The sequence below is a fragment of the Astatotilapia calliptera genome, chromosome 3, assembly GCF_964374335.1.
Source record: "Astatotilapia calliptera chromosome 3, fAstCal68.1, whole genome shotgun sequence".
Classification (NCBI taxonomy): domain Eukaryota; kingdom Metazoa; phylum Chordata; class Actinopteri; order Cichliformes; family Cichlidae; genus Astatotilapia; species Astatotilapia calliptera.
The window spans coordinates 23,482,120-23,507,735 of NC_137424.1; the positions used below are offsets into that span (position 1 = coordinate 23,482,120).

Below are 25,616 nucleotides of genomic sequence, written 5' to 3' on the forward strand. Positions count from 1 at the left end.
TGTAAGTGGCCTGAGCAAGAGCCACAGACCCTGGTGTGGTGTAATTGGCCTCAATAGCAACTAATGCCCTGGTGTGGTGTAAGTGGCCTCAGCCAGAAGCCACAGGCACTGGTGTGGTGTAAGTGGCCTCAGCCAGCAGCCACAGGCCCTGATGTGGTGTAAGTGGCCCCAGCCAGCAGCCACAGGCCCTGGTGTGGTGTAAGTGGCCTCAGCCAAAAGCCACAGGCACTGGTGTGGTGTAAGTGCCCTCAGCCAGCAGCCACAGGCACTGGTGTGGTGTAAGTGACCTCAGCCAGCAGCCACAGGCCCTGGTGTGGTGTAAGTGGCCTCAGCCAGCAGCCACAGGCCCTGGTGTGGTGTAAGTGGCCTCAGCCAGTGCCACAGGCCCTGGTGTGGTGTAAGTGGCCTGAGCAAGAGTCACAGACCCTGGTGTGGTGTAATTGGCCTCAATAGCAACTAATGCCCTGGTGTGGTGTAAGTGGCCTCAGCCAGCAGCCACAGGCCCTGGTGTGGTGTAAGTGGCCTGAGCAAGAGCCACAGGCCCTGGTGTGGTGTAAGTGGCCTCAGCCAGAAGCCACAGGCACTGGTGTGGTGTAAGTGGCCTCAGCCAGCAGCCACAGTCCCTGGTGTGGTGAAAGTGGCCTCAGCCAGCAGCCACAGGCCCTGGTGTGGTGTAAATGGCCTCAGCCAGCAGCCACAGGCCCTGGTGTGGTGTAAGTGGCCTCAGCCAGAGCCACAGGCCATGGTGTGGTGTAAGTGGCCTCAGCCAGTGCCACAGGCCCTGGTGTGGTGTAAGTGGCCTGAGCAAGAGCCACAGACCCTGGTGTGGTGTAATTGGCCTCAATAGCAACTAATGCCCTGGTGTGGTGTAGGTGGCCTCAGCCAGCAGCCACAGGCCCTGGTGTGGTGTAAGTGGCCTCAGCCAGTGCCACAGGCCCTGGTGTGGTGTAAGGGGCCTCAATAGCAACTAATGCCCTGGTGTGGTGTAAGTGGCCTCAGCCACCAGCCACAGGCACTGGTGTGGTGTAAGTGGCCTCAGCCAGCAGCCACAGGCCCTGGTGTGGTGTAAGTGGCCTCAGCCAGCAGCCACAGGCCCTGGTGTGGTGTAAGTGGCCTGAGCCAGCTGCCACAGGCCGTAGTGTGGTGTAAGTGGCCTCAGCCAGAAGCCACAGGCACTGGTGTGGTGTAAGTGCCCTCAGCCAGCAGCCACACGCCCTGGTGTGGTGTAAGTGACCTCAGCCAGCAGCCAAAGGCCCTGGTGTGGTGTAAGTGGCCTCAGCCAGCAGCCACAGGCCCTGGTGTGGTGTAAGTGGCCTCAGCCAGTGCCACAGGCCCTGGTGTGGTGTAAGTGGCCTGAGCAAGAGTCACAGACCCTGGTGTGGTGTAATTGGCCTCAATAGCAACTAATGCCCTGGTGTGGTGTAGGTGGCCTCAGCCAGCAGCCACAGGCCCTGGTGTGGTGTAAGTGGCCTCAGCCAGTGCCACAGGCCCTGGTGTGGTGTAAGTGGCCTGAGCAAGAGCCACAGGCCCTGGTGTGGTGTAAGTGGCCTCAGCCAGAAGCCACAGGCACTGGTGTGGTGTAAGTGCCCTCAGCCAGCAGCCACAGGCACTGGTGTGGTGTAAGTGACCTCAGCCAGCAGCCACAGGCCCTGGTGTGGTGTAAGTGGCCTCAGCCAGCAGCCACAGGCCCTGGTGTGGTGTAAGTGGCCTCAGCCAGAAGCCACAGGCACTGGTGTGGTGTAAGTGCCCTCAGCCAGCAGCCACAGGCACTGGTGTGGTGTAAGTGACCTCAGCCAGCAGCCACATGCCCTGGTGTGGTGTAAGTGGCCTCAGCCAGCAGCCACAGGCCCTGGTGTGGTGTAAGTGGCCTCAGCCACTGCCACAGGCCCTGGTGTGGTGTAAGTGGCCTGAGCAAGAGTCACAGACGCTGGTGTGGTGTAATTGGCCTCAATAGCAACTAATGCCCTGGTGTGGTGTAGGTGGCCTCAGCCAACAGCCACAGGCCCTGGTGTGGTGTAAGTGGCCTCAGCCAGTGCCACAGGCCATGGTGTGGTGTAAGTGGCCTGAGCAAGAGCCACAGACCCTGGTGTGGTGTAATTGGCCTCAATAGCAACTAATGCCCTGGTGTGGTGTAAGTGGCCTCAGCCAGCAGCCACAGGCCCTGGTGTGGTGTAAGTGGCCTCAGCCAGCAGCCACAGGCCCTGATGTGGTGTAAGTGGCCCCAGCCGGTCACTCAGGCCCTGGTGTGGTGTAGGTGGCATCAGCTAGCAGCACAAGACATTGGAAAACAGCCAAAAGCAATGTCGTTAATGTGCCCTCATTAATGGGCAGCTGCTTTTGGTCTTTTAATACACCCCTTCTCTGGATCAAAAGCTGTTCAATGACATGAAAATGAAAGGCTTACAGCACCAGGTATTCCCAGGTAGTCTCCCATCCAAGTACTAACCAAGCCCAGCCCTGCTTAGCTTCCGAGATCAGACGAGGTCGGGCGTGCTCAGGGTGGTATGGCCGTAAGCTGCTGGCCCCAGCACAATGTCTCAATTTATGGATTCAACTGATTAGGTGGCAAGTACCTGAAGTTACGAAGACAATCCTTTAACCATACCTGCATGTTTGCATAATACCCTAACCCAAAGGCTCAGTTTAGCATTTATCTAACAGCACAGGCCCTGGATTGTTGAAGATGGCCTCAGGAACCAGCACAGGGCCTGGTGTGTTGTACATGGCCACAGCTAGCAGCACAGGGCCTGGTTTGGTGAAAATGGCCTCGGCCAGAAGCGCAGGGCCTGGTGTGATGTGAGTGGCCTGAGCCAGAAGCCACAGGCACTGGTGTGGTGTAAGTGGCCTCAGCCAGCAGCCACAGGCCCTGGTGTGGTGTAAGTGGCCTCAGCCAGAGCCACAGGCCCTGGTGTGGTGTAAGTGGCCTCAGCCAGTGCCACAGGCCCTGGTGTGGTGTAAGTGGCCTGAGCAAGAGCCAAAGACCCTGGTGTGGTGTAATTGGCCTCAATAGCAACTAATGCCCTGGTGTGGTGTAGGTGGCCTCAGCCAGCAGCCACAGGCCCTGGTGTGGTGTAAGTGGCCTCAATAGCAACTAATGCCCTGGTGTGGTGTAAGTGGCCTCAGCCAGCAGCCACAGGCCCTGGTGTGGTGTAAGTGGCCTGAGCAAGAGCCACAGACCCTGGTGTGGTGTAATTGGCCTCAATAGCAACTAAGACCCTGGTGTGGTGTAGGTGGCCTCAGCCAGCAGCCACAGGCCCTGGTGTGGTGTAAGTGGCCTCAGCCAGCAGCCACAGGCCCTGGTGTGGTGTAAGTGGCCTCAGCCAGCAGCCACAGGCCCTGGTGTGGTGTAAGTGGCCTCAGCCAGCAGCCACAGGCCCTGGTGTGGTGTAAGTGGCCTCAGCCAGCAGCCACAGGCCCTGGTGTGGTGTAAGTGGCCTCAGCCAGCAGCCACAGGCCCTGGTGTGGTGTAAGTGGCCTCAGCCAGAGCCACAGGCCCTGGTGTGGTGTAAGTGGCCTCAGCCAGTGCCACAGGCCCTGGTGTGGTGTAAGTGACCTATATAGCAACTAATGCCCTGGTGTGGTGTAAGTGGCCTCAGCCAGCAGCCACAGGCCCTGGTGTGGTGTAAGTGGCCTCAGCCACTGCCACAGGCCCTGGTGTGGTGTAAGTGGCCTCAATAGCAACTAAGGCCCTGGTGTGGTGTAGGTGGCCTCAGCCAGCAGCCACAGGCCCTGGTGTGGTGTAAGTGGCCTCAGCCAGTGCCACAGGCCCTGGTGTGGTGTAAGTGGCCTGAGCAAGAGCCACAGACCATGGTGTGGTGTAATTGGTCTCAATAGCAACTAATGCTCTGGTGTGGTGTAAGTGGCCTCAGCCAGCAGCCACAGGCCCTGGTGTGGTGTAAGTGGCCTCAGCCAGCAGCCACAGGCCCTGATGTGGTGTAAGTGGCCCCAGCCGGTCACTCAGGCCCTGGTGTGGTGTAGGTGGCATCAGCTAGCAGCACAAGACATTGGAAAACAGCCAAAAGCAATGTCGTTAATGTGCCCTCATTAATGGGCAGCTGCTTTTGGTCTTTTAATACACCCCTTCTCTGGATCAAAAGCGGTTCAATGACATGAAAATGAAAGGCTTACAGCACCAGGTATTCCCAGGTAGTCTCCCATCCAAGTACTAACCAAGCCCAGCCCTGCTTAGCTTCCGAGATCAGACGAGGTCGGGCGTGCTCAGGGTGGTATGGCCGTAAGCTGCTGGCCCCAGCACAATGTCTCAATTTATGGATTCAACTGATTAGGTGGCAAGTACCTGAAGTTACGAAGACAATCCTTTAACCATACCTGCATGTTTGCATAATACCCTAACCCAAAGGCTCAGTTTAGCATTTATCTAACAGCACAGGCCCTGGATTGTTGAAGATGGCCTCAGGAACCAGCACAGGGCCTGGTGTGTTGTACATGGCCACAGCTAGCAGCACAGGGCCTGGTTTGGTGAAGATGGCCTCGGCCAGAAGCGCAGGGCCTGGTGTGATGTGAGTGGCCTGAGCAAGAGCCACAGGCCCTGGTGTGGTGTAAGTGGCCTCAGCCAGAAGCCACAGGCACTGGTGTGGTGTAAGTGGCCTCAGCCAGCAGCCACAGGCCCTGGTGTGGTGTAAGTGGCCTCAGCCAGCAGCCACAGGCCCTGGTGTGGTGTAAGTGGCCTCAGCCAGAGCCACAGGCCCTGGTGTGGTGTAAGTGGCCTCAGCCAGTGCCACAGGCCCTGGTGTGGTGTAAGTGGCCTGAGCAAGAGCCACAGACCCTGGTGTGGTGTAATTGGCCTCAATAGCAACTAATGCCCTGGTGTGGTGTAGGTGGCCTCAGCCAGCAGCCACAGGCCCTGGTGTGGTGTAAGTGGCCTCAGCCAGCAGCCACAGGCCCTGGTGTGGTGTAAGTGGCCTGAGCAAGAGCCACAGACCCTGGTGTGGTGTAATTGGCCTCAATAGCAACTAAGGCCCTGGTGTGGTGTAGGTGGCCTCAGCCAGCAGCCACAGGCCCTGGTGTGGTGTAAGTGGCCTCAGCCAGCAGCCACAGGCCCTGGTGTGGTGTAAGTGGCCTCAGCCAGCAGCCACAGGCCCTGATGTGGTGTAAGTGGCCTCAGCCAGAGCCACAGGCCCTGGTGTGGTGTAAGTGGCCTCAGCCAGCAGCCACAGGCCCTGGTGTGGTGTAAGTGGCCTCAGCCAGAGCCACAGGCCCTGATGTGGTGTAAGTGGCCCCAGCCGGTCACTCAGGCCCTGGTGTGGTGTAGGTGGCATCAGCTAGCAGCACAAGACATTGGAAAACAGCCAAAAGCAATGTCGTTAATGTGCCCTCATTAATGGGCAGCTGCTTTTGGTCTTTTAATACACCCCTTCTCTGGATCAAAAGCGGTTCAATGACATGAAAATGAAAGGCTTACAGCACCAGGTATTCCCAGGCAGTCTCCCATCCAAGTACTAACCAAGCCCAGCCCTGCTTAGCTTCCGAGATCAGACGAGGTCGGGCGTGCTCAGGGTGGTATGGCCGTAAGCTGCTGGCCCCAGCACAATGTCTCAATTTATGGATTCAACTGATTAGGTGGCAAGTACCTGAAGTTACGAAGACAATCCTTTAACCATACCTGCATGTTTCCATAATACCCTAACCCAAAGGCTCAGTTTAGCATTTATCTAACAGCACAGGCCCTGGTGTGTTGTACATGGCCACAGCTAGCAGCACAGGGCCTGGTTTGGTGAAGATGGCCTCGGCCAGAAGCGCAGGGCCTGGTGTGATGTGAGTGGCCTGAGCAAGAGCCACAGGCCCTGGTGTGGTGTAAGTGGCCTCAGCCAGAAGCCACAGGCACTGGTGTGGTGTAAGTGGCCTCAGCCAGCAGCCACAGGCCCTGGTGTGGTGTAAGTGGCCTCAGCCAGCAGCCACAGGCCCTGGTGTGGTGTAAATGGCCTCAGCCAGCAGCCACAGGCCCTGGTGTGGTGTAAGTGGCCTCAGCCAGAGCCACAGGCCCTGGTGTGGTGTAAGTGGCCTCAGCCAGTGCCACAGGCCCTGGTGTGGTGTAAGTGGCCTGAGCAAGAGCCACAGACCCTGGTGTGGTGTAATTGGCCTCAATAGCAACTAATGCCCTGGTGAGGTGTAGGTGGCCTCAGCCAGCAGCCACAGGCCCTGGTGTGGTGTAAGTGGCCTCAGCCAGTGCCACAGGCCCTGGTGTGGTGTAAGGGGCCTCAATAGCAACTAATGCCCTGGTGTGGTGTAAGTGGCCTCAGCCAGCAGCCACAGGCACTGGTGTGGTGTAAGTGGCCTCAGCCAGCAGCCACAGGCCCTGGTGTGGTGTAAGTGGCCTCAGCCAGCAGCCACAGGCCCTGGTGTGGTGTAAGTGGCCTGAGCCAGCTGCCACAGGCCCTGGTGTGGTGTAAGTGGCCTCAGCCAGAAGCCACAGGTACTGGTGTTGTGTAAGTGCCCTCAGCCAGCAGCCACAGGCCCTGGTGTGGTGTAAGTGACCTCAGCCAGCAGCCACAGGCCCTGGTGTGGTGTAAGTGGCCTCAGCCAGCAGCCACAGGCCCTGGTGTGGTGTAAGTGGCCTCAGCCAGTGCCACAGGCCCTGGTGTGGTGTAAGTGGCCTGAGCAAGAGTCACAGACCCTGGTGTGGTGTAATTGGCCTCAATAGCAACTAATGCCCTGGTGTGGTGTAGGTGGCCTCAGCCAGCAGCCACAGGCCCTGGTGTGGTGTAAGTGGCCTCAGCCAGTGCCACAGGCCCTGGTGTGGTGTAAGGGGCCTCAATAGCAACTAATGCCCTGGTGTGGTGTAAGTGGCCTCAGCCAGCAGCCACAGGCACTGGTGTGGTGTAAGTGCCCTCAGCCAGCAGCCACAGGCCCTGGTGTGGTGTAAGTGGCCTCAGCCAGCAGCCACAGGCCCTGGTGTGGTGTAAGTGGCCTCAGCAAGAGCCACAGGCCCTGGTGTGGTGTAAGTGGCCTCAGCCAGAAGCCACAGGCACTGGTGTGGTGTAAGTGCCCTCAGCCAGCAGCCACAGGCACTGGTGTGGTGTAAGTGACCTCAGCCAGCAGCCACAGGCCCTGGTGTGGTGTAAGTGGCCTCAGCCAGCAGCCACAGGCCCTGGTGTGGTGTAAGTGGCCTCAGCCAGTGCCACAGGCCCTAGTGTGGTGTAAGTGGCCTGAGCAAGAGTCACAGACCCTGGTGTGGTGTAATTGGCCTCAATAGCAACTAATGCCCTGGTGTGGTGTAGGTGGCCTCAGCCAGCAGCCACAGGCCCTGGTGTGGTGTAAGTGGCCTCAGCCAGTGCCACAGGCCCTGATGTGGTGTAAGTGGCCTGAGCAAGAGCCACAGACCCTGGTGTGGTGTAATTGGCCTCAATAGCAACTAATGCCCTGGTGTGGTGTAAGTGGCCTCAGCCAGAAGCCACAGGCACTGGTGTGGTGTAAGTGGCCTCAGCCAGCAGCCACAGGCCCTGATGTGGTGTAAGTGGCCCCAGCCAGCAGCCACAGGCCCTGGTGTGGTGTAAGTGGCCTCAGCCAAAAGCCACAGGCACTGGTGTGGTGTAAGTGCCCTCAGCCAGCAGCCACAGGCACTGGTGTGGTGTAAGTGACCTCAGCCAGCAGCCACAGGCCCTGGTGTGGTGTAAGTGGCCTCAGCCAGCAGCCACAGGCCCTGGTGTGGTGTAAGTGGCCTCAGCCAGTGCCACAGGCCCTGGTGTGGTGTAAGTGGCCTGAGCAAGAGTCACAGACCCTGGTGTGGTGTAATTGGCCTCAATAGCAACTAATGCCCTGGTGTGGTGTAAGTGGCCTCAGCCAGCAGCCACAGGCCCTGGTGTGGTGTAAGTGGCCTGAGCAAGAGCCACAGGCCCTGGTGTGGTGTAAGTGGCCTCAGCCAGAAGCCACAGGCACTGGTGTGGTGTAAGTGGCCTCAGACAGCAGCCACAGTCCCTGGTGTGGTGAAAGTGGCCTCAGCCAGCAGCCACAGGCCCTGGTGTGGTGTAAATGGCCTCAGCCAGCAGCCACAGGCCCTGGTGTGGTGTAAGTGGCCTCAGCCAGAGCCACAGGCCATGGTGTGGTGTAAGTGGCCTCAGCCAGTGCCACAGGCCCTGGTGTGGTGTAAGTGGCCTGAGCAAGAGCCACAGACCCTGGTGTGGTGTAATTGGCCTCAATAGCAACTAATGCCCTGGTGTGGTGTAGGTGGCCTCAGCCAGCAGCCACAGGCCCTGGTGTGGTGTAAGTGGCCTGAGCAAGAGCCACAGACCCTGGTGTGGTGTAATTGGCCTCAATAGCAACTAATGCCCTGGTGTGGTGTAAGTGGCCTCAGCCAGCAGCCACAGGCCCTGGTGTGGTGTAAGTGGCCTCAGCCAGCAGCCACAGGCCCTGATGTGGTGTAAGTGGCCCCAGCCGGTCACTCAGGCCCTGGTGTGGTGTAGGTGGCATCAGCTAGCAGCACAAGACATTGGAAAACAGCCAAAAGCAATGTCGTTAATGTGCCCTCATTAATGGGCAGCTGCTTTTGGTCTTTTAATACACCCCTTCTCTGGATCAAAAGCTGTTCAATGACATGAAAATGAAAGGCTTACAGCACCAGGTATTCCCAGGTAGTCTCCCATCCAAGTACTAACCAAGCCCAGCCCTGCTTAGCTTCCGAGATCAGACGAGGTCGGGCGTGCTCAGGGTGGTATGGCCGTAAGCTGCTGGCCCCAGCACAATGTCTCAATTTATGGATTCAACTGATTAGGTGGCAAGTACCTGAAGTTACGAAGACAATCCTTTAACCATACCTGCATGTTTGCATAATACCCTAACCCAAAGGCTCAGTTTAGCATTTATCTAACAGCACAGGCCCTGGATTGTTGAAGATGGCCTCAGGAACCAGCACAGGGCCTGGTGTGTTGTACATGGCCACAGCTAGCAGCACAGGGCCTGGTTTGGTGAAAATGGCCTCGGCCAGAAGCGCAGGGCCTGGTGTGATGTGAGTGGCCTGAGCCAGAAGCCACAGGCACTGGTGTGGTGTAAGTGGCCTCAGCCAGCAGCCACAGGCCCTGGTGTGGTGTAAGTGGCCTCAGCCAGAGCCACAGGCCCTGGTGTGGTGTAAGTGGCCTGAGCAAGAGCCAAAGACCCTGGTGTGGTGTAATTGGCCTCAATAGCAACTAATGCCCTGGTGTGGTGTAGGTGGCCTCAGCCAGCAGCCACAGGCCCTGGTGTGGTGTAAGTGGCCTCAATAGCAACTAATGCCCTGGTGTGGTGTAAGTGGCCTCAGCCAGCAGCCACAGGCCCTGGTGTGGTGTAAGTGGCCTGAGCAAGAGCCACAGACCCTGGTGTGGTGTAATTGGCCTCAATAGCAACTAAGACCCTGGTGTGGTGTAGGTGGCCTCAGCCAGCAGCCACAGGCCCTGGTGTGGTGTAAGTGGCCTCAGCCAGCAGCCACAGGCCCTGGTGTGGTGTAAGTGGCCTCAGCCAGCAGCCACAGGCCCTGATGTGGTGTAAGTGGCCCCAGCCGGTCACTCAGGCCCTGGTGTGGTGTAGGTGGCATCAGCTAGCAGCACAAGACATTGGAAAACAGCCAAAAGGAATGTCGTTAATGTGCCCTCATTAATGGGCAGCTGCTTTTGGTCTTTTAATACACCCCTTCTCTGGATCAAAAGCGGTTCAATGACATGAAAATGAAAGGCTTACAGCACCAGGTATTCCCAGGCAGTCTCCCATCCAAGTACTAACCAAGCCCAGCCCTGCTTAGCTTCCAAGATCAGACGAGGTCGGGCGTGCTCAGGGTGGTATGGCCGTAAGCTGCTGGCCCCAGCACAATGTCTCAATTTATGGATTCAACTGATTAGGTGGCAAGTACCTGAAGTTACGAAGACAATCCTTTAACCATACCTGCATGTTTGCATAATACCCTAACCCAAAGGCTCAGTTTAGCATTTATCTAACAGCACAGGCCCTGGATTGTTGAAGATGGCCTCAGGAACCAGCACAGGGCCTGGTGTGTTGTACATGGCCACAGCTAGCAGCACAGGGCCTGGTTTGGTGAAGATGGCCTCGGCCAGAAGCGCAGGGCCTGGTGTGATGTGAGTGTTCTGAGCAAGAGCCACAGGCCCTGGTGTGGTGTAAGTGGCCTCAGCCAGAAGCCACAGGCACTGGTGTGGTGTAAGTGGCCTCAGCAAGCAGCCAGAGGCCCTGGTGTGGTTTAAGTGGCCTCAGCCAGCAGCCACAGGCCCTGGTGTGGTGTAAGTGGCCTCAGCCAGAGCCACAGGCCCTGGTGTGGTGTAAGTGGCCTCAGCCAGTGCCACAGGCCCTGGTGTGGTGTAAGTGGCCTCAGCCAGTGCCACAGGCCCTGGTGTGGTGTAAGTGGCCTGAGCAAGAGCCACAGACCCTGGTGTGGTGTAACTGGCCTCAATAGCAACTAATGCCCTGGTGAGGTGTAGGTGGCCTCAGCCAGCAGCCACAGGCCCTGGTGTGGTGTAAGTGGCCTCAGCCAGTGCCACAGGCCCTGGTGTGGTGTAAGGGGCCTCAATAGCAACTAATGCCCTGGTGTGGTGTAAGTGGCCTCAGCCAGCAGCCACAGGCACTGGTGTGGTGTAAGTGGCCTCAGCCAGTGCCACAGGCCCTGGTGTGGTGTAAGTGGCCTCAGCCAGTGCCACAGGCCCTGGTGTGGTGTAAGTGGCCTGAGCAAGAGCCACAGACCCTGGTGTGGTGTAACTGGCCTCAATAGCAACTAATGCCCTGGTGAGGTGTAGGTGGCCTCAGCCAGCAGCCACAGGCCCTGGTGTGGTGTAAGTGGCCTCAGCCAGTGCCACAGGCCCTGGTGTGGTGTAAGGGGCCTCAATAGCAACTAATGCCCTGGTGTGGTGTAAGTGGCCTCAGCCAGCAGCCACAGGCACTGGTGTGGTGTAAGTGGCCTCAGCCAGCAGCCACAGGCCCTGGTGTGGTGTAAGTGGCCTCAGCCAGCAGCCACAGGCCCTGGTGTGGTGTAAGTGGCCTGAGCCAGAAGCCACAGGCACTGGTGTGGTGTAAGTGGCCTCAGCCAGAAGCCACAGGCACTGGTGTGGTGTAAGTGCCCTCAGCCAGCAGCCACAGGCCCTGGTGTGGTGTAAGTGACCTCAGCCAGCAGCCACAGGCCCTGGTGTGGTGTAAGTGGCCTCAGCCAGCAGCCACAGGCCCTGGTGTGGTGTAAGTGGCCTCAGCCAGTGCCACAGGCCCTGGTGTGGTGTAAGTGGCCTGAGCAAGAGTCACAGACCCTGGTGTGGTGTAATTGGCCTCAATAGCAACTAATGCCCTGGTGTGGTGTAGGTGGCCTCAGCCAGCAGCCACAGGCCCTGGTGTGGTGTAAGTGGCCTCAGCCAGTGCCACAGGCCCTGGTGTGGTGTAAGGGGCCTCAATAGCAACTAATGCCCTGGTGTGGTGTAAGTGGCCTCAGCCAGCAGCCACAGGCCCTGGTGTGGTGTAAGTGGCCTCAGCCAGCAGCCACAGGCCCTGGTGTGGTGTAAGTGGCCTCAGCCAGCAGCCACAGGCCCTGGTGTGGTGTAAGTGGCCTCAGCCAGTGCCACAGGCCCTGGTGTGGTGTAAGTGGCCTCAGCCAGTGCCACAGACCCTGGTGTGGTGTAATTGGCCTCAATAGCAACTAATGCCCTGGTGTGGTGTAGGTGGCCTCAGCCAGCAGCCACAGGCCCTGGTGTGGTGTAAGTGGCCTCAATAGCAACTAATGCCCTGGTGTGGTGTAAGTGGCCTCAGCCAGCAGCCACAGGCCCTGGTGTGGTGTAAGTGGCCTCAGCCACTGCCACAGGCCCTGGTGTGGTGTAAGTGGCCTCAATAGCAACTAAGGCCCTGGTGTGGTGTAAGTGGCCTCAGCCAGTGCCACAGGCCCTGGTGTGGTGTAAGTGGCCTCAGCCAGCAGCCACAGGCCCTGGTGTGGTGTAAGTGGCCTCAGCCAGTGCCACAGGCCCTGGTGTGGTGTAAGTGGCCTCAGCCAGAGCCACAGGCCCTGGTGTGGTGTAAGTGGCCTCAGCCAGTGCCACAGGCCCTGGTGTGGTGTAAGTGGCCTGAGCAAGAGCCACAGGCCCTGGTGTGGTGTAAGTGGCCTCAGCCAGCAGCCACAGGCCCTGGTGTGGTGTAAGTGGCCTCAGCCAGCAGCCACAGGCCCTGGTGTGGTGTAAGTGGCCTCAGCCAGCAGCCACAGGCCCTGGTGTGGTGTAAGTGGCCTCAGCCAGAGCCACAGGCCCTGGTGTGGTGTAAGTGGCCTCAGCCAGTGCCACAGGCCCTGGTGTGGTGTAAGTGACCTATATAGCAACTAATGCCCTGGTGTGGTGTAAGTGGCCTCAGCCAGCAGCCACAGGCCCTGGTGTGGTGTAAGTGGCCTCAGCCACTGCCACAGGCCCTGGTGTGGTGTAAGTGGCCTCAATAGCAACTAAGGCCCTGGTGTGGTGTAGGTGGCCTCAGCCAGCAGCCACAGGCCCTGGTGTGGTGTAAGTGGCCTCAGCCAGTGCCACAGGCCCTGGTGTGGTGTAAGTGGCCTGAGCAAGAGCCACAGACCATGGTGTGGTGTAATTGGTCTCAATAGCAACTAATGCTCTGGTGTGGTGTAAGTGGCCTCAGCCAGCAGCCACAGGCCCTGGTGTGGTGTAAGTGGCCTCAGCCAGCAGCCACAGGCCCTGATGTGGTGTAAGTGGCCCCAGCCGGTCACTCAGGCCCTGGTGTGGTGTAGGTGGCATCAGCTAGCAGCACAAGACATTGGAAAACAGCCAAAAGCAATGTCGTTAATGTGCCCTCATTAATGGGCAGCTGCTTTTGGTCTTTTAATACACCCCTTCTCTGGATCAAAAGCGGTTCAATGACATGAAAATGAAAGGCTTACAGCACCAGGTATTCCCAGGTAGTCTCCCATCCAAGTACTAACCAAGCCCAGCCCTGCTTAGCTTCCGAGATCAGACGAGGTCGGGCGTGCTCAGGGTGGTATGGCCGTAAGCTGCTGGCCCCAGCACAATGTCTCAATTTATGGATTCAACTGATTAGGTGGCAAGTACCTGAAGTTACGAAGACAATCCTTTAACCATACCTGCATGTTTGCATAATACCCTAACCCAAAGGCTCAGTTTAGCATTTATCTAACAGCACAGGCCCTGGATTGTTGAAGATGGCCTCAGGAACCAGCACAGGGCCTGGTGTGTTGTACATGGCCACAGCTAGCAGCACAGGGCCTGGTTTGGTGAAGATGGCCTCGGCCAGAAGCGCAGGGCCTGGTGTGATGTGAGTGGCCTGAGCAAGAGCCACAGGCCCTGGTGTGGTGTAAGTGGCCTCAGCCAGAAGCCACAGGCACTGGTGTGGTGTAAGTGGCCTCAGCCAGCAGCCACAGGCCCTGGTGTGGTGTAAGTGGCCTCAGCCAGCAGCCACAGGCCCTGGTGTGGTGTAAGTGGCCTCAGCCAGAGCCACAGGCCGTGGTGTGGTGTAAGTGGCCTCAGCCAGTGCCACAGGCCCTGGTGTGGTGTAAGTGGCCTGAGCAAGAGCCACAGACCCTGGTGTGGTGTAATTGGCCTCAATAGCAACTAATGCCCTGGTGTGGTGTAGGTGGCCTCAGCCAGCAGCCACAGGCCCTGGTGTGGTGTAAGTGGCCTCAGCCAGCAGCCACAGGCCCTGGTGTGGTGTAAGTGGCCTGAGCAAGAGCCACAGACCCTGGTGTGGTGTAATTGGCCTCAATAGCAACTAAGGCCCTGGTGTGGTGTAGGTGGCCTCAGCCAGCAGCCACAGGCCCTGGTGTGGTGTAAGTGGCCTCAGCCAGCAGCCACAGGCCCTGGTGTGGTGTAAGTGGCCTCAGCCAGCAGCCACAGGCCCTGATGTGGTGTAAGTGGCCTCAGCCAGAGCCACAGGCCCTGGTGTGGTGTAAGTGGCCTCAGCCAGCAGCCACAGGCCCTGGTGTGGTGTAAGTGGCCTCAGCCAGAGCCACAGGCCCTGATGTGGTGTAAGTGGCCCCAGCCGGTCACTCAGGCCCTGGTGTGGTGTAGGTGGCATCAGCTAGCAGCACAAGACATTGGAAAACAGCCAAAAGCAATGTCGTTAATGTGCCCTCATTAATGGGCAGCTGCTTTTGGTCTTTTAATACACCCCTTCTCTGGATCAAAAGCGGTTCAATGACATGAAAATGAAAGGCTTACAGCACCAGGTATTCCCAGGCAGTCTCCCATCCAAGTACTAACCAAGCCCAGCCCTGCTTAGCTTCCGAGATCAGACGAGGTCGGGCGTGCTCAGGGTGGTATGGCCGTAAGCTGCTGGCCCCAGCACAATGTCTCAATTTATGGATTCAACTGATTAGGTGGCAAGTACCTGAAGTTACGAAGACAATCCTTTAACCATACCTGCATGTTTCCATAATACCCTAACCCAAAGGCTCAGTTTAGCATTTATCTAACAGCACAGGCCCTGGTGTGTTGTACATGGCCACAGCTAGCAGCACAGGGCCTGGTTTGGTGAAGATGGCCTCGGCCAGAAGCGCAGGGCCTGGTGTGATGTGAGTGGCCTGAGCAAGAGCCACAGGCCCTGGTGTGGTGTAAGTGGCCTCAGCCAGAAGCCACAGGCACTGGTGTGGTGTAAGTGGCCTCAGCCAGCAGCCACAGGCCCTGGTGTGGTGTAAGTGGCCTCAGCCAGCAGCCACAGGCCCTGGTGTGGTGTAAATGGCCTCAGCCAGCAGCCACAGGCCCTGGTGTGGTGTAAGTGGCCTCAGCCAGAGCCACAGGCCCTGGTGTGGTGTAAGTGGCCTCAGCCAGTGCCACAGGCCCTGGTGTGGTGTAAGTGGCCTGAGCAAGAGCCACAGACCCTGGTGTGGTGTAATTGGCCTCAATAGCAACTAATGCCCTGGTGAGGTGTAGGTGGCCTCAGCCAGCAGCCACAGGCCCTGGTGTGGTGTAAGTGGCCTCAGCCAGTGCCACAGGCCCTGGTGTGGTGTAAGGGGCCTCAATAGCAACTAATGCCCTGGTGTGGTGTAAGTGGCCTCAGCCAGCAGCCACAGGCACTGGTGTGGTGTAAGTGGCCTCAGCCAGCAGCCACAGGCCCTGGTGTGGTGTAAGTGGCCTCAGCCAGCAGCCACAGGCCCTGGTGTGGTGTAAGTGGCCTGAGCCAGCTGCCACAGGCCCTGGTGTGGTGTAAGTGGCCTCAGCCAGAAGCCACAGGTACTGGTGTTGTGTAAGTGCCCTCAGCCAGCAGCCACAGGCCCTGGTGTGGTGTAAGTGACCTCAGCCAGCAGCCACAGGCCCTGGTGTGGTGTAAGTGGCCTCAGCCAGCAGCCACAGGCCCTGGTGTGGTGTAAGTGGCCTCAGCCAGTGCCACAGGCCCTGGTGTGGTGTAAGTGGCCTGAGCAAGAGTCACAGACCCTGGTGTGGTGTAATTGGCCTCAATAGCAACTAATGCCCTGGTGTGGTGTAGGTGGCCTCAGCCAGCAGCCACAGGCCCTGGTGTGGTGTAAGTGGCCTCAGCCAGTGCCACAGGCCCTGGTGTGGTGTAAGGGGCCTCAATAGCAACTAATGCCCTGGTGTGGTGTAAGTGGCCTCAGCCAGCAGCCACAGGCACTGGTGTGGTGTAAGTGCCCTCAGCCAGCAGCCACAGGCCCTGGTGTGGTGTAAGTGGCCTCAGCCAGCAGCCACAGGCCCTGGTGTGGTGTAAGTGGCCTCAGCAAGAGCCACAGGCCCTGGTGTGGTGTAAGTGGCCTCAGCCAGAAGCCACAGGCACTGGTGTGGTGTAAGTGCCCTCAGCCAGCAGCCACAGGCACTGGTGTGGTGTAAGTGACCTCAGCCAGCAGCCACAGGCCCTGGTGTGGTGTAAGTGGCCTCAGCCAGCAGCCACAGGCCCTGGTGTGGTGTAAGTGGCCTCAGCCAGTGCCACAGGCCCTAGTGTGGTGTAAGTGGCCTGAGCAAGAGTCACAGACCCTGGTGTGGTGTAATTGGCCTCAATAGCAACTAATGCCCTGGTGTGGTGTAGGTGGCCTCAGCCAGCAGCCACAGGCCCTGGTGTGGTGTAAGTGGCCTCAGCCAGTGCCACAGGCCCTGATGTGGTGTAAGTGGCCTGAGCAAGAGCCACAGACCCTGGTGTGGTGTAATTGGCCTCAATAGCAACTAATGCCCTGGTGTGGTGTAAGTGGCCTCAGCCAGAAGCCACAGGCACTGGTGTGGTGTAAGTGGCCTCAGCCAGCAGCCACAGGCCCTGATGTGGTGTAAGTGGCCCCAGCCAGCAGCCACAGGCCCTGGTGTGGTGTAAGTGGCCTCAGCCAAAAGCCACAGGCACTGGTGTGGTGTAAGTGCCCTCAGCCAGCAGCCACAGGCACTGGTGTGGTGTAAGTGACCTCAGCCAGCAGCCACAGGCCCTGGTGTGGTGTAAGTGGCCTCAGCCAGCAGCCACAGGCCCTGGTGTGGTGTAAGTGGCCTCAGCCAGTGCCACAGGCCCTGGTGTGGTGTAAGTGGCCTGAGCAAGAGTCACAGACCCTGGTGTGGTGTAATTGGCCTCAATAGCAACTAATGCCCTGGTGTGGTGTAAGTGGCCTCAGCCAGCAGCCACAGGCCCTGGTGTGGTGTAAGTGGCCTGAGCAAGAGCCACAGGCCCTGGTGTGGTGTAAGTGGCCTCAGCCAGAAGCCACAGGCACTGGTGTGGTGTAAGTGGCCTCAGCCAGCAGCCACAGTCCCTGGTGTGGTGAAAGTGGCCTCAGCCAGCAGCCACAGGCCCTGGTGTGGTGTAAATGGCCTCAGCCAGCAGCCACAGGCCCTGGTGTGGTGTAAGTGGCCTCAGCCAGAGCCACAGGCCATGGTGTGGTGTAAGTGGCCTCAGCCAGTGCCACAGGCCCTGGTGTGGTGTAAGTGGCCTGAGCAAGAGCCACAGACCCTGGTGTGGTGTAATTGGCCTCAATAGCAACTAATGCCCTGGTGTGGTGTAGGTGGCCTCAGCCAGCAGCCACAGGCCCTGGTGTGGTGTAAGTGGCCTCAGCCAGTGCCACAGGCCCTGGTGTGGTGTAAGGGGCCTCAATAGCAACTAATGCCCTGGTGTGGTGTAAGTGGCCTCAGCCACCAGCCACAGGCACTGGTGTGGTGTAAGTGGCCTCAGCCAGCAGCCACAGGCCCTGGTGTGGTGTAAGTGGCCTCAGCCAGCAGCCACAGGCCCTGGTGTGGTGTAAGTGGCCTGAGCCAGCTGCCACAGGCCGTAGTGTGGTGTAAGTGGCCTCAGCCAGAAGCCACAGGCACTGGTGTGGTGTAAGTGCCCTCAGCCAGCAGCCACACGCCCTGGTGTGGTGTAAGTGACCTCAGCCAGCAGCCAAAGGCCCTGGTGTGGTGTAAGTGGCCTCAGCCAGCAGCCACAGGCCCTGGTGTGGTGTAAGTGGCCTCAGCCAGTGCCACAGGCCCTGGTGTGGTGTAAGTGGCCTGAGCAAGAGTCACAGACCCTGGTGTGGTGTAATTGGCCTCAATAGCAACTAATGCCCTGGTGTGGTGTAGGTGGCCTCAGCCAGCAGCCACAGGCCCTGGTGTGGTGTAAGTGGCCTCAGCCAGTGCCACAGGCCCTGGTGTGGTGTAAGTGGCCTGAGCAAGAGCCACAGGCCCTGGTGTGGTGTAAGTGGCCTCAGCCAGAAGCCACAGGCACTGGTGTGGTGTAAGTGCCCTCAGCCAGCAGCCACAGGCACTGGTGTGGTGTAAGTGACCTCAGCCAGCAGCCACAGGCCCTGGTGTGGTGTAAGTGGCCTCAGCCAGCAGCCACAGGCCCTGGTGTGGTGTAAGTGGCCTCAGCCAGAAGCCACAGGCACTGGTGTGGTGTAAGTGCCCTCAGCCAGCAGCCACAGGCACTGGTGTGGTGTAAGTGACCTCAGCCAGCAGCCACATGCCCTGGTGTGGTGTAAGTGGCCTCAGCCAGCAGCCACAGGCCCTGGTGTGGTGTAAGTGGCCTCAGCCAGTGCCACAGGCCCTGGTGTGGTGTAAGTGGCCTGAGCAAGAGTCACAGACGCTGGTGTGGTGTAATTGGCCTCAATAGCAACTAATGCCCTGGTGTGGTGTAGGTGGCCTCAGCCAACAGCCACAGGCCCTGGTGTGGTGTAAGTGGCCTCAGCCAGTGCCACAGGCCATGGTGTGGTGTAAGTGGCCTGAGCAAGAGCCACAGACCCTGGTGTGGTGTAATTGGCCTCAATAGCAACTAATGCCCTGGTGTGGTGTAAGTGGCCTCAGCCAGCAGCCACAGGCCCTGGTGTGGTGTAAGTGGCCTCAGCCAGCAGCCACAGGCCCTGATGTGGTGTAAGTGGCCCCAGCCGGTCACTCAGGCCCTGGTGTGGTGTAGGTGGCATCAGCTAGCAGCACAAGACATTGGAAAACAGCCAAAAGCAATGTCGTTAATGTGCCCTCATTAATGGGCAGCTGCTTTTGGTCTTTTAATACACCCCTTCTCTGGATCAAAAGCTGTTCAATGACATGAAAATGAAAGGCTTACAGCACCAGGTATTCCCAGGTAGTCTCCCATCCAAGTACTAACCAAGCCCAGCCCTGCTTAGCTTCCGAGATCAGACGAGGTCGGGCGTGCTCAGGGTGGTATGGCCGTAAGCTGCTGGCCCCAGCACAATGTCTCAATTTATGGATTCAACTGATTAGGTGGCAAGTACCTGAAGTTACGAAGACAATCCTTTAACCATACCTGCATGTTTGCATAATACCCTAACCCAAAGGCTCAGTTTAGCATTTATCTAACAGCACAGGCCCTGGATTGTTGAAGATGGCCTCAGGAACCAGCACAGGGCCTGGTGTGTTGTACATGGCCACAGCTAGCAGCACAGGGCCTGGTTTGGTGAAAATGGCCTCGGCCAGAAGCGCAGGGCCTGGTGTGATGTGAGTGGCCTGAGCCAGAAGCCACAGGCACTGGTGTGGTGTAAGTGGCCTCAGCCAGCAGCCACAGGCCCTGGTGTGGTGTAAGTGGCCTCAGCCAGAGCCACAGGCCCTGGTGTGGTGTAAGTGGCCTCAGCCAGTGCCACAGGCCCTGGTGTGGTGTAAGTGGCCTGAGCAAGAGCCAAAGACCCTGGTGTGGTGTAATTGGCCTCAATAGCAACTAATGCCCTGGTGTGGTGTAGGTGGCCTCAGCCAGCAGCCACAGGCCCTGGTGTGGTGTAAGTGGCCTCAATAGCAACTAATGCCCTGGTGTGGTGTAAGTGGCCTCAGCCAGCAGCCACAGGCCCTGGTGTGGTGTAAGTGGCCTGAGCAAGAGCCACAGACCCTGGTGTGGTGTAATTGGCCTCAATAGCAACTAAGACCCTGGTGTGGTGTAGGTGGCCTCAGCCAGCAGCCACAGGCCCTGGTGTGGTGTAAGTGGCCTCAGCCAGCAGCCACAGGCCCTGGTGTGGTGTAAGTGGCCTCAGCCAGCAGCCACAGGCCCTGGTGTGGTGTAAGTGGCCTCAGCCAGCAGCCACAGGCCCTGGTGTGGTGTAAGTGGCCTCAGCCAGCAGCCACAGGCCCTGGTGTGGTGTAAGTGGCCTCAGCCAGCAGCCACAGGCCCTGGTGTGGTGTAAGTGGCCTCAGCCAGAGCCACAGGCCCTGGTGTGGTGTAAGTGGCCTCAGCCAGTGCCACAGGCCCTGGTGTGGTGTAAGTGACCTATATAGCAACTAATGCCCTGGTGTGGTGTAAGTGGCCTCAGCCAGCAGCCACAGGCCCTGGTGTGGTGTAAGTGGCCTCAGCCACTGCCACAGGCCCTGGTGTGGTGTAAGTGGCCTCAATAGCAACTAAGGCCCTGGTGTGGTGTAGGTGGCCTCAGCCAGCAGCCACAGGCCCTGGTGTGGTGTAAGTGGCCTCAGCCAGTGCCACAGGCCCTGGTGTGGTGTAAGTGGCCTGAGCAAGAGCCACAGACCATGGTGTGGTGTAATTGGTCTCAATAGCAACTAATGCTCTGGTGTGGTGTAAGTGGCCTCAGCCAGCAGCCACAGGCCCTGGTGTGGTGTAAGTGGCCTCAGCCAGCAGCCACAGGCCCTGATGTGGTGTAAGTGGCCCCAGCCGGTCACTCAGGCCCTGGTGTGGTGTAGGTGGCATCAGCTAGCAGCACAAGACATTGGAAAACAGCCAAAAGCAATGTCGTTAATGTGCCCTCATTAATGGGCAGCTGCTTTTGGTCTTTTAATACACCCCTTCTCTGGATCAAAAGCGGTTCAATGACATGAAAATGAAAGGCTTACAGCACCAGGTATTCCCAGGTAGTCTCCCATCCAAGTACTAACCAAGCCCAGCCCTGCTTAGCTTCCGAGATCAGACGAGGTCGGGCGTGCTCAGGGTGGTATGGCCGTAAGCTGCTGGCCCCAGCACAATGTCTCAATTTATGGATTCAACTGATTAGGTGGCAAGTACCTGAAGTTACGAAGACAATCCTTTAACCATACCTGCATGTTTGCATAATACCCTAACCCAAAGGCTCAGTTTAGCATTTATCTAACAGCACAGGCCCTGGATTGTTGAAGATGGCCTCAGGAACCAGCACAGGGCCTGGTGTGTTGTACATGGCCACAGCTAGCAGCACAGGGCCTGGTTTGGTGAAGATGGCCTCGGCCAGAAGCGCAGGGCCTGGTGTGATGTGAGTGGCCTGAGCAAGAGCCACAGGCCCTGGTGTGGTGTAAGTGGCCTCAGCCAGAAGCCACAGGCACTGGTGTGGTGTAAGTGGCCTCAGCCAGCAGCCACAGGCCCTGGTGTGGTGTAAGTGGCCTCAGCCAGCAGCCACAGGCCCTGGTGTGGTGTAAGTGGCCTCAGCCAGAGCCACAGGCCCTGGTGTGGTGTAAGTGGCCTCAGCCAGTGCCACAGGCCCTGGTGTGGTGTAAGTGGCCTGAGCAAGAGCCACAGACCCTGGTGTGGTGTAATTGGCCTCAATAGCAACTAATGCCCTGGTGTGGTGTAGGTGGCCTCAGCCAGCAGCCACAGGCCCTGGTGTGGTGTAAGTGGCCTCAGCCAGCAGCCACAGGCCCTGGTGTGGTGTAAGTGGCCTGAGCAAGAGCCACAGACCCTGGTGTGGTGTAATTGGCCTCAATAGCAACTAAGGCCCTGGTGTGGTGTAGGTGGCCTCAGCCAGCAGCCACAGGCCCTGGTGTGGTGTAAGTGGCCTCAGCCAGCAGCCACAGGCCCTGGTGTGGTGTAAGTGGCCTCAGCCAGCAGCCACAGGCCCTGATGTGGTGTAAGTGGCCTCAGCCAGAGCCACAGGCCCTGGTGTGGTGTAAGTGGCCTCAGCCAGCAGCCACAGGCCCTGGTGTGGTGTAAGTGGCCTCAGCCAGAGCCACAGGCCCTGATGTGGTGTAAGTGGCCCCAGCCGGTCACTCAGGCCCTGGTGTGGTGTAGGTGGCATCAGCTAGCAGCACAAGACATTGGAAAACAGCCAAAAGCAATGTCGTTAATGTGCCCTCATTAATGGGCAGCTGCTTTTGGTCTTTTAATACACCCCTTCTCTGGATCAAAAGCGGTTCAATGACATGAAAATGAAAGGCTTACAGCACCAGGTATTCCCAGGCAGTCTCCCATCCAAGTACTAACCAAGCCCAGCCCTGCTTAGCTTCCGAGATCAGACGAGGTCGGGCGTGCTCAGGGTGGTATGGCCGTAAGCTGCTGGCCCCAGCACAATGTCTCAATTTATGGATTCAACTGATTAGGTGGCAAGTACCTGAAGTTACGAAGACAATCCTTTAACCATACCTGCATGTTTCCATAATACCCTAACCCAAAGGCTCAGTTTAGCATTTATCTAACAGCACAGGCCCTGGTGTGTTGTACATGGCCACAGCTAGCAGCACAGGGCCTGGTTTGGTGAAGATGGCCTCGGCCAGAAGCGCAGGGCCTGGTGTGATGTGAGTGGCCTGAGCAAGAGCCACAGGCCCTGGTGTGGTGTAAGTGGCCTCAGCCAGAAGCCACAGGCACTGGTGTGGTGTAAGTGGCCTCAGCCAGCAGCCACAGGCCCTGGTGTGGTGTAAGTGGCCTCAGCCAGCAGCCACAGGCCCTGGTGTGGTGTAAATGGCCTCAGCCAGCAGCCACAGGCCCTGGTGTGGTGTAAGTGGCCTCAGCCAGAGCCACAGGCCCTGGTGTGGTGTAAGTGGCCTCAGCCAGTGCCACAGGCCCTGGTGTGGTGTAAGTGGCCTGAGCAAGAGCCACAGACCCTGGTGTGGTGTAATTGGCCTCAATAGCAACTAATGCCCTGGTGAGGTGTAGGTGGCCTCAGCCAGCAGCCACAGGCCCTGGTGTGGTGTAAGTGGCCTCAGCCAGTGCCACAGGCCCTGGTGTGGTGTAAGGGGCCTCAATAGCAACTAATGCCCTGGTGTGGTGTAAGTGGCCTCAGCCAGCAGCCACAGGCACTGGTGTGGTGTAAGTGGCCTCAGCCAGCAGCCACAGGCCCTGGTGTGGTGTAAGTGGCCTCAGCCAGCAGCCACAGGCCCTGGTGTGGTGTAAGTGGCCTGAGCCAGCTGCCACAGGCCCTGGTGTGGTGTAAGTGGCCTCAGCCAGAAGCCACAGGTACTGGTGTTGTGTAAGTGCCCTCAGCCAGCAGCCACAGGCCCTGGTGTGGTGTAAGTGACCTCAGCCAGCAGCCACAGGCCCTGGTGTGGTGTAAGTGGCCTCAGTCAGCAGCCACAGGCCCTGGTGTGGTGTAAGTGGCCTCAGCCAGTGCCACAGGCCCTGGTGTGGTGTAAGTGGCCTGAGCAAGAGTCACAGACCCTGGTGTGGTGTAATTGGCCTCAATAGCAACTAATGCCCTGGTGTGGTGTAGGTGGCCTCAGCCAGCAGCCACAGGCCCTGGTGTGGTGTAAGTGGCCTCAGCCAGTGCCACAGGCCCTGGTGTGGTGTAAGGGGCCTCAATAGCAACTAATGCCCTGGTGTGGTGTAAGTGGCCTCAGCCAGCAGCCACAGGCACTGGTGTGGTGTAAGTGCCCTCAGCCAGCAGCCACAGGCCCTGGTGTGGTGTAAGTGGCCTCAGCCAGCAGCCACAGGCCCTGGTGTGGTGTAAGTGGCCTCAGCAAGAGCCACAGGCCCTGGTGTGGTGTAAGTGGCCTCAGCCAGAAGCCACAGGCACTGGTGTGGTGTAAGTGCCCTCAGCCAGCAGCCACAGGCACTGGTGTGGTGTAAGTGACCTCAGCCAGCAGCCACAGGCCCTGGTGTGGTGTAAGTGGCCTCAGCCAGCAGCCACAGGCCCTGGTGTGGTGTAAGTGGCCTCAGCCAGTGCCACAGGCCCTAGTGTGGTGTAAGTGGCCTGAGCAAGAGTCACAGACCCTGGTGTGGTGTAATTGGCCTCAATAGCAACTAATGCCCTGGTGTGGTGTAGGTGGCCTCAGCCAGCAGCCACAGGCCCTGGTGTGGTGTAAGTGGCCTCAGCCAGTGCCACAGGCCCTGATGTGGTGTAAGTGGCCTGAGCAAGAGCCACAGACCCTGGTGTGGTGTAATTGGCCTCAATAGCAACTAATGCCCTGGTGTGGTGTAAGTGGCCTCAGCCAGAAGCCACAGGCACTGGTGTGGTGTAAGTGGCCTCAGCCAGCAGCCACAGGCCCTGATGTGGTGTAAGTGGCCCCAGCCAGCAGCCACAGGCCCTGGTGTGGTGTAAGTGGCCTCAGCCAAAAGCCACAGGCACTGGTGTGGTGTAAGTGCCCTCAGCCAGCAGCCACAGGCACTGGTGTGGTGTAAGTGACCTCAGCCAGCAGCCACAGGCCCTGGTGTGGTGTAAGTGGCCTCAGCCAGCAGCCACAGGCCCTGGTGTGGTGTAAGTGGCCTCAGCCAGTGCCACAGGCCCTGGTGTGGTGTAAGTGGCCTGAGCAAGAGTCACAGACCCTGGTGTGGTGTAATTGGCCTCAATAGCAACTAATGCCCTGGTGTGGTGTAAGTGGCCTCAGCCAGCAGCCACAGGCCCTGGTGTGGTGTAAGTGGCCTGAGCAAGAGCCACAGGCCCTGGTGTGGTGTAAGTGGCCTCAGCCAGAAGCCACAGGCACTGGTGTGGTGTAAGTGGCCTCAGCCAGCAGCCACAGTCCCTGGTGTGGTGAAAGTGGCCTCAGCCAGCAGCCACAGGCCCTGGTGTGGTGTAAATGGCCTCAGCCAGCAGCCACAGGCCCTGGTGTGGTGTAAGTGGCCTCAGCCAGAGCCACAGGCCATGGTGTGGTGTAAGTGGCCTCAGCCAGTGCCACAGGCCCTGGTGTGGTGTAAGTGGCCTGAGCAAGAGCCACAGACCCTGGTGTGGTGTAATTGGCCTCAATAGCAACTAATGCCCTGGTGTGGTGTAGGTGGCCTCAGCCAGCAGCCACAGGCCCTGGTGTGGTGTAAGTGGCCTCAGCCAGTGCCACAGGCCCTGGTGTGGTGTAAGGGGCCTCAATAGCAACTAATGCCCTGGTGTGGTGTAAGTGGCCTCAGCCACCAGCCACAGGCACTGGTGTGGTGTAAGTGGCCTCAGCCAGCAGCCACAGGCCCTGGTGTGGTGTAAGTGGCCTCAGCCAGCAGCCACAGGCCCTGGTGTGGTGTAAGTGGCCTGAGCCAGCTGCCACAGGCCGTAGTGTGGTGTAAGTGGCCTCAGCCAGAAGCCACAGGCACTGGTGTGGTGTAAGTGCCCTCAGCCAGCAGCCACACGCCCTGGTGTGGTGTAAGTGACCTCAGCCAGCAGCCAAAGGCCCTGGTGTGGTGTAAGTGGCCTCAGCCAGCAGCCACAGGCCCTGGTGTGGTGTAAGTGGCCTCAGCCAGTGCCACAGGCCCTGGTGTGGTGTAAGTGGCCTGAGCAAGAGTCACAGACCCTGGTGTGGTGTAATTGGCCTCAATAGCAACTAATGCCCTGGTGTGGTGTAGGTGGCCTCAGCCAGCAGCCACAGGCCCTGGTGTGGTGTAAGTGGCCTCAGCCAGTGCCACAGGCCCTGGTGTGGTGTAAGTGGCCTGAGCAAGAGCCACAGGCCCTGGTGTGGTGTAAGTGGCCTCAGCCAGAAGCCACAGGCACTGGTGTGGTGTAAGTGCCCTCAGCCAGCAGCCACAGGCACTGGTGTGGTGTAAGTGACCTCAGCCAGCAGCCACAGGCCCTGGTGTGGTGTAAGTGGCCTCAGCCAGCAGCCACAGGCCCTGGTGTGGTGTAAGTGGCCTCAGCCAGAAGCCACAGGCACTGGTGTGGTGTAAGTGCCCTCAGCCAGCAGCCACAGGCACTGGTGTGGTGTAAGTGACCTCAGCCAGCAGCCACATGCCCTGGTGTGGTGTAAGTGGCCTCAGCCAGCAGCCACAGGCCCTGGTGTGGTGTAAGTGGCCTCAGCCACTGCCACAGGCCCTGGTGTGGTGTAAGTGGCCTGAGCAAGAGTCACAGACGCTGGTGTGGTGTAATTGGCCTCAATAGCAACTAATGCCCTGGTGTGGTGTAGGTGGCCTCAGCCAACAGCCACAGGCCCTGGTGTGGTGTAAGTGGCCTCAGCCAGTGCCACAGGCCATGGTGTGGTGTAAGTGGCCTGAGCAAGAGCCACAGACCCTGGTGTGGTGTAATTGGCCTCAATAGCAACTAATGCCCTGGTGTGGTGTAAGTGGCCTCAGCCAGCAGCCACAGGCCCTGGTGTGGTGTAAGTGGCCTCAGCCAGCAGCCACAGGCCCTGATGTGGTGTAAGTGGCCCCAGCCGGTCACTCAGGCCCTGGTGTGGTGTAGGTGGCATCAGCTAGCAGCACAAGAC

The 25,616-nt window shown here is 58.7% G+C and overlaps 10 non-coding genes across 10 annotated transcripts; all 10 read right to left on the reverse strand.

Annotated features, from left to right (window-relative positions):
• Nucleotides 1–2,397: 2,397 nt before the first annotated feature.
• LOC145427686 (5S ribosomal RNA) lies at nucleotides 2,398–2,516 on the reverse strand. Its single transcript, XR_013908228.1, has one exon. It is a non-coding gene; the product is annotated as a 5S ribosomal RNA (ribosomal RNA).
• A 1,605-nt stretch (nucleotides 2,517–4,121) lies between these two features.
• Nucleotides 4,122–4,240, reverse strand: LOC145427687 (5S ribosomal RNA). The gene has a single exon (XR_013908229.1). It is a non-coding gene; the product is annotated as a 5S ribosomal RNA (ribosomal RNA).
• Nucleotides 4,241–5,415: 1,175 nt separating this feature from the next.
• LOC145426459 (5S ribosomal RNA) lies at nucleotides 5,416–5,534 on the reverse strand. The gene has a single exon (XR_013907169.1). It is a non-coding gene; the product is annotated as a 5S ribosomal RNA (ribosomal RNA).
• A 3,029-nt stretch (nucleotides 5,535–8,563) lies between these two features.
• On the reverse strand, nucleotides 8,564–8,682 carry LOC145427688 (5S ribosomal RNA). Its single transcript, XR_013908230.1, has one exon. It is a non-coding gene; the product is annotated as a 5S ribosomal RNA (ribosomal RNA).
• A 977-nt stretch (nucleotides 8,683–9,659) lies between these two features.
• On the reverse strand, nucleotides 9,660–9,778 carry LOC145426954 (5S ribosomal RNA). The gene has a single exon (XR_013907676.1). It is a non-coding gene; the product is annotated as a 5S ribosomal RNA (ribosomal RNA).
• Nucleotides 9,779–12,834: 3,056 nt separating this feature from the next.
• LOC145427689 (5S ribosomal RNA) lies at nucleotides 12,835–12,953 on the reverse strand. The gene has a single exon (XR_013908231.1). It is a non-coding gene; the product is annotated as a 5S ribosomal RNA (ribosomal RNA).
• A 1,175-nt stretch (nucleotides 12,954–14,128) lies between these two features.
• On the reverse strand, nucleotides 14,129–14,247 carry LOC145426460 (5S ribosomal RNA). Its single transcript, XR_013907170.1, has one exon. It is a non-coding gene; the product is annotated as a 5S ribosomal RNA (ribosomal RNA).
• Nucleotides 14,248–18,422: 4,175 nt separating this feature from the next.
• On the reverse strand, nucleotides 18,423–18,541 carry LOC145427691 (5S ribosomal RNA). The gene has a single exon (XR_013908233.1). It is a non-coding gene; the product is annotated as a 5S ribosomal RNA (ribosomal RNA).
• Nucleotides 18,542–20,146: 1,605 nt separating this feature from the next.
• Nucleotides 20,147–20,265, reverse strand: LOC145427692 (5S ribosomal RNA). The gene has a single exon (XR_013908234.1). It is a non-coding gene; the product is annotated as a 5S ribosomal RNA (ribosomal RNA).
• Nucleotides 20,266–21,440: 1,175 nt separating this feature from the next.
• LOC145426461 (5S ribosomal RNA) lies at nucleotides 21,441–21,559 on the reverse strand. The gene has a single exon (XR_013907171.1). It is a non-coding gene; the product is annotated as a 5S ribosomal RNA (ribosomal RNA).
• Between the last annotated feature and the right edge of the window lie 4,057 nt (nucleotides 21,560–25,616).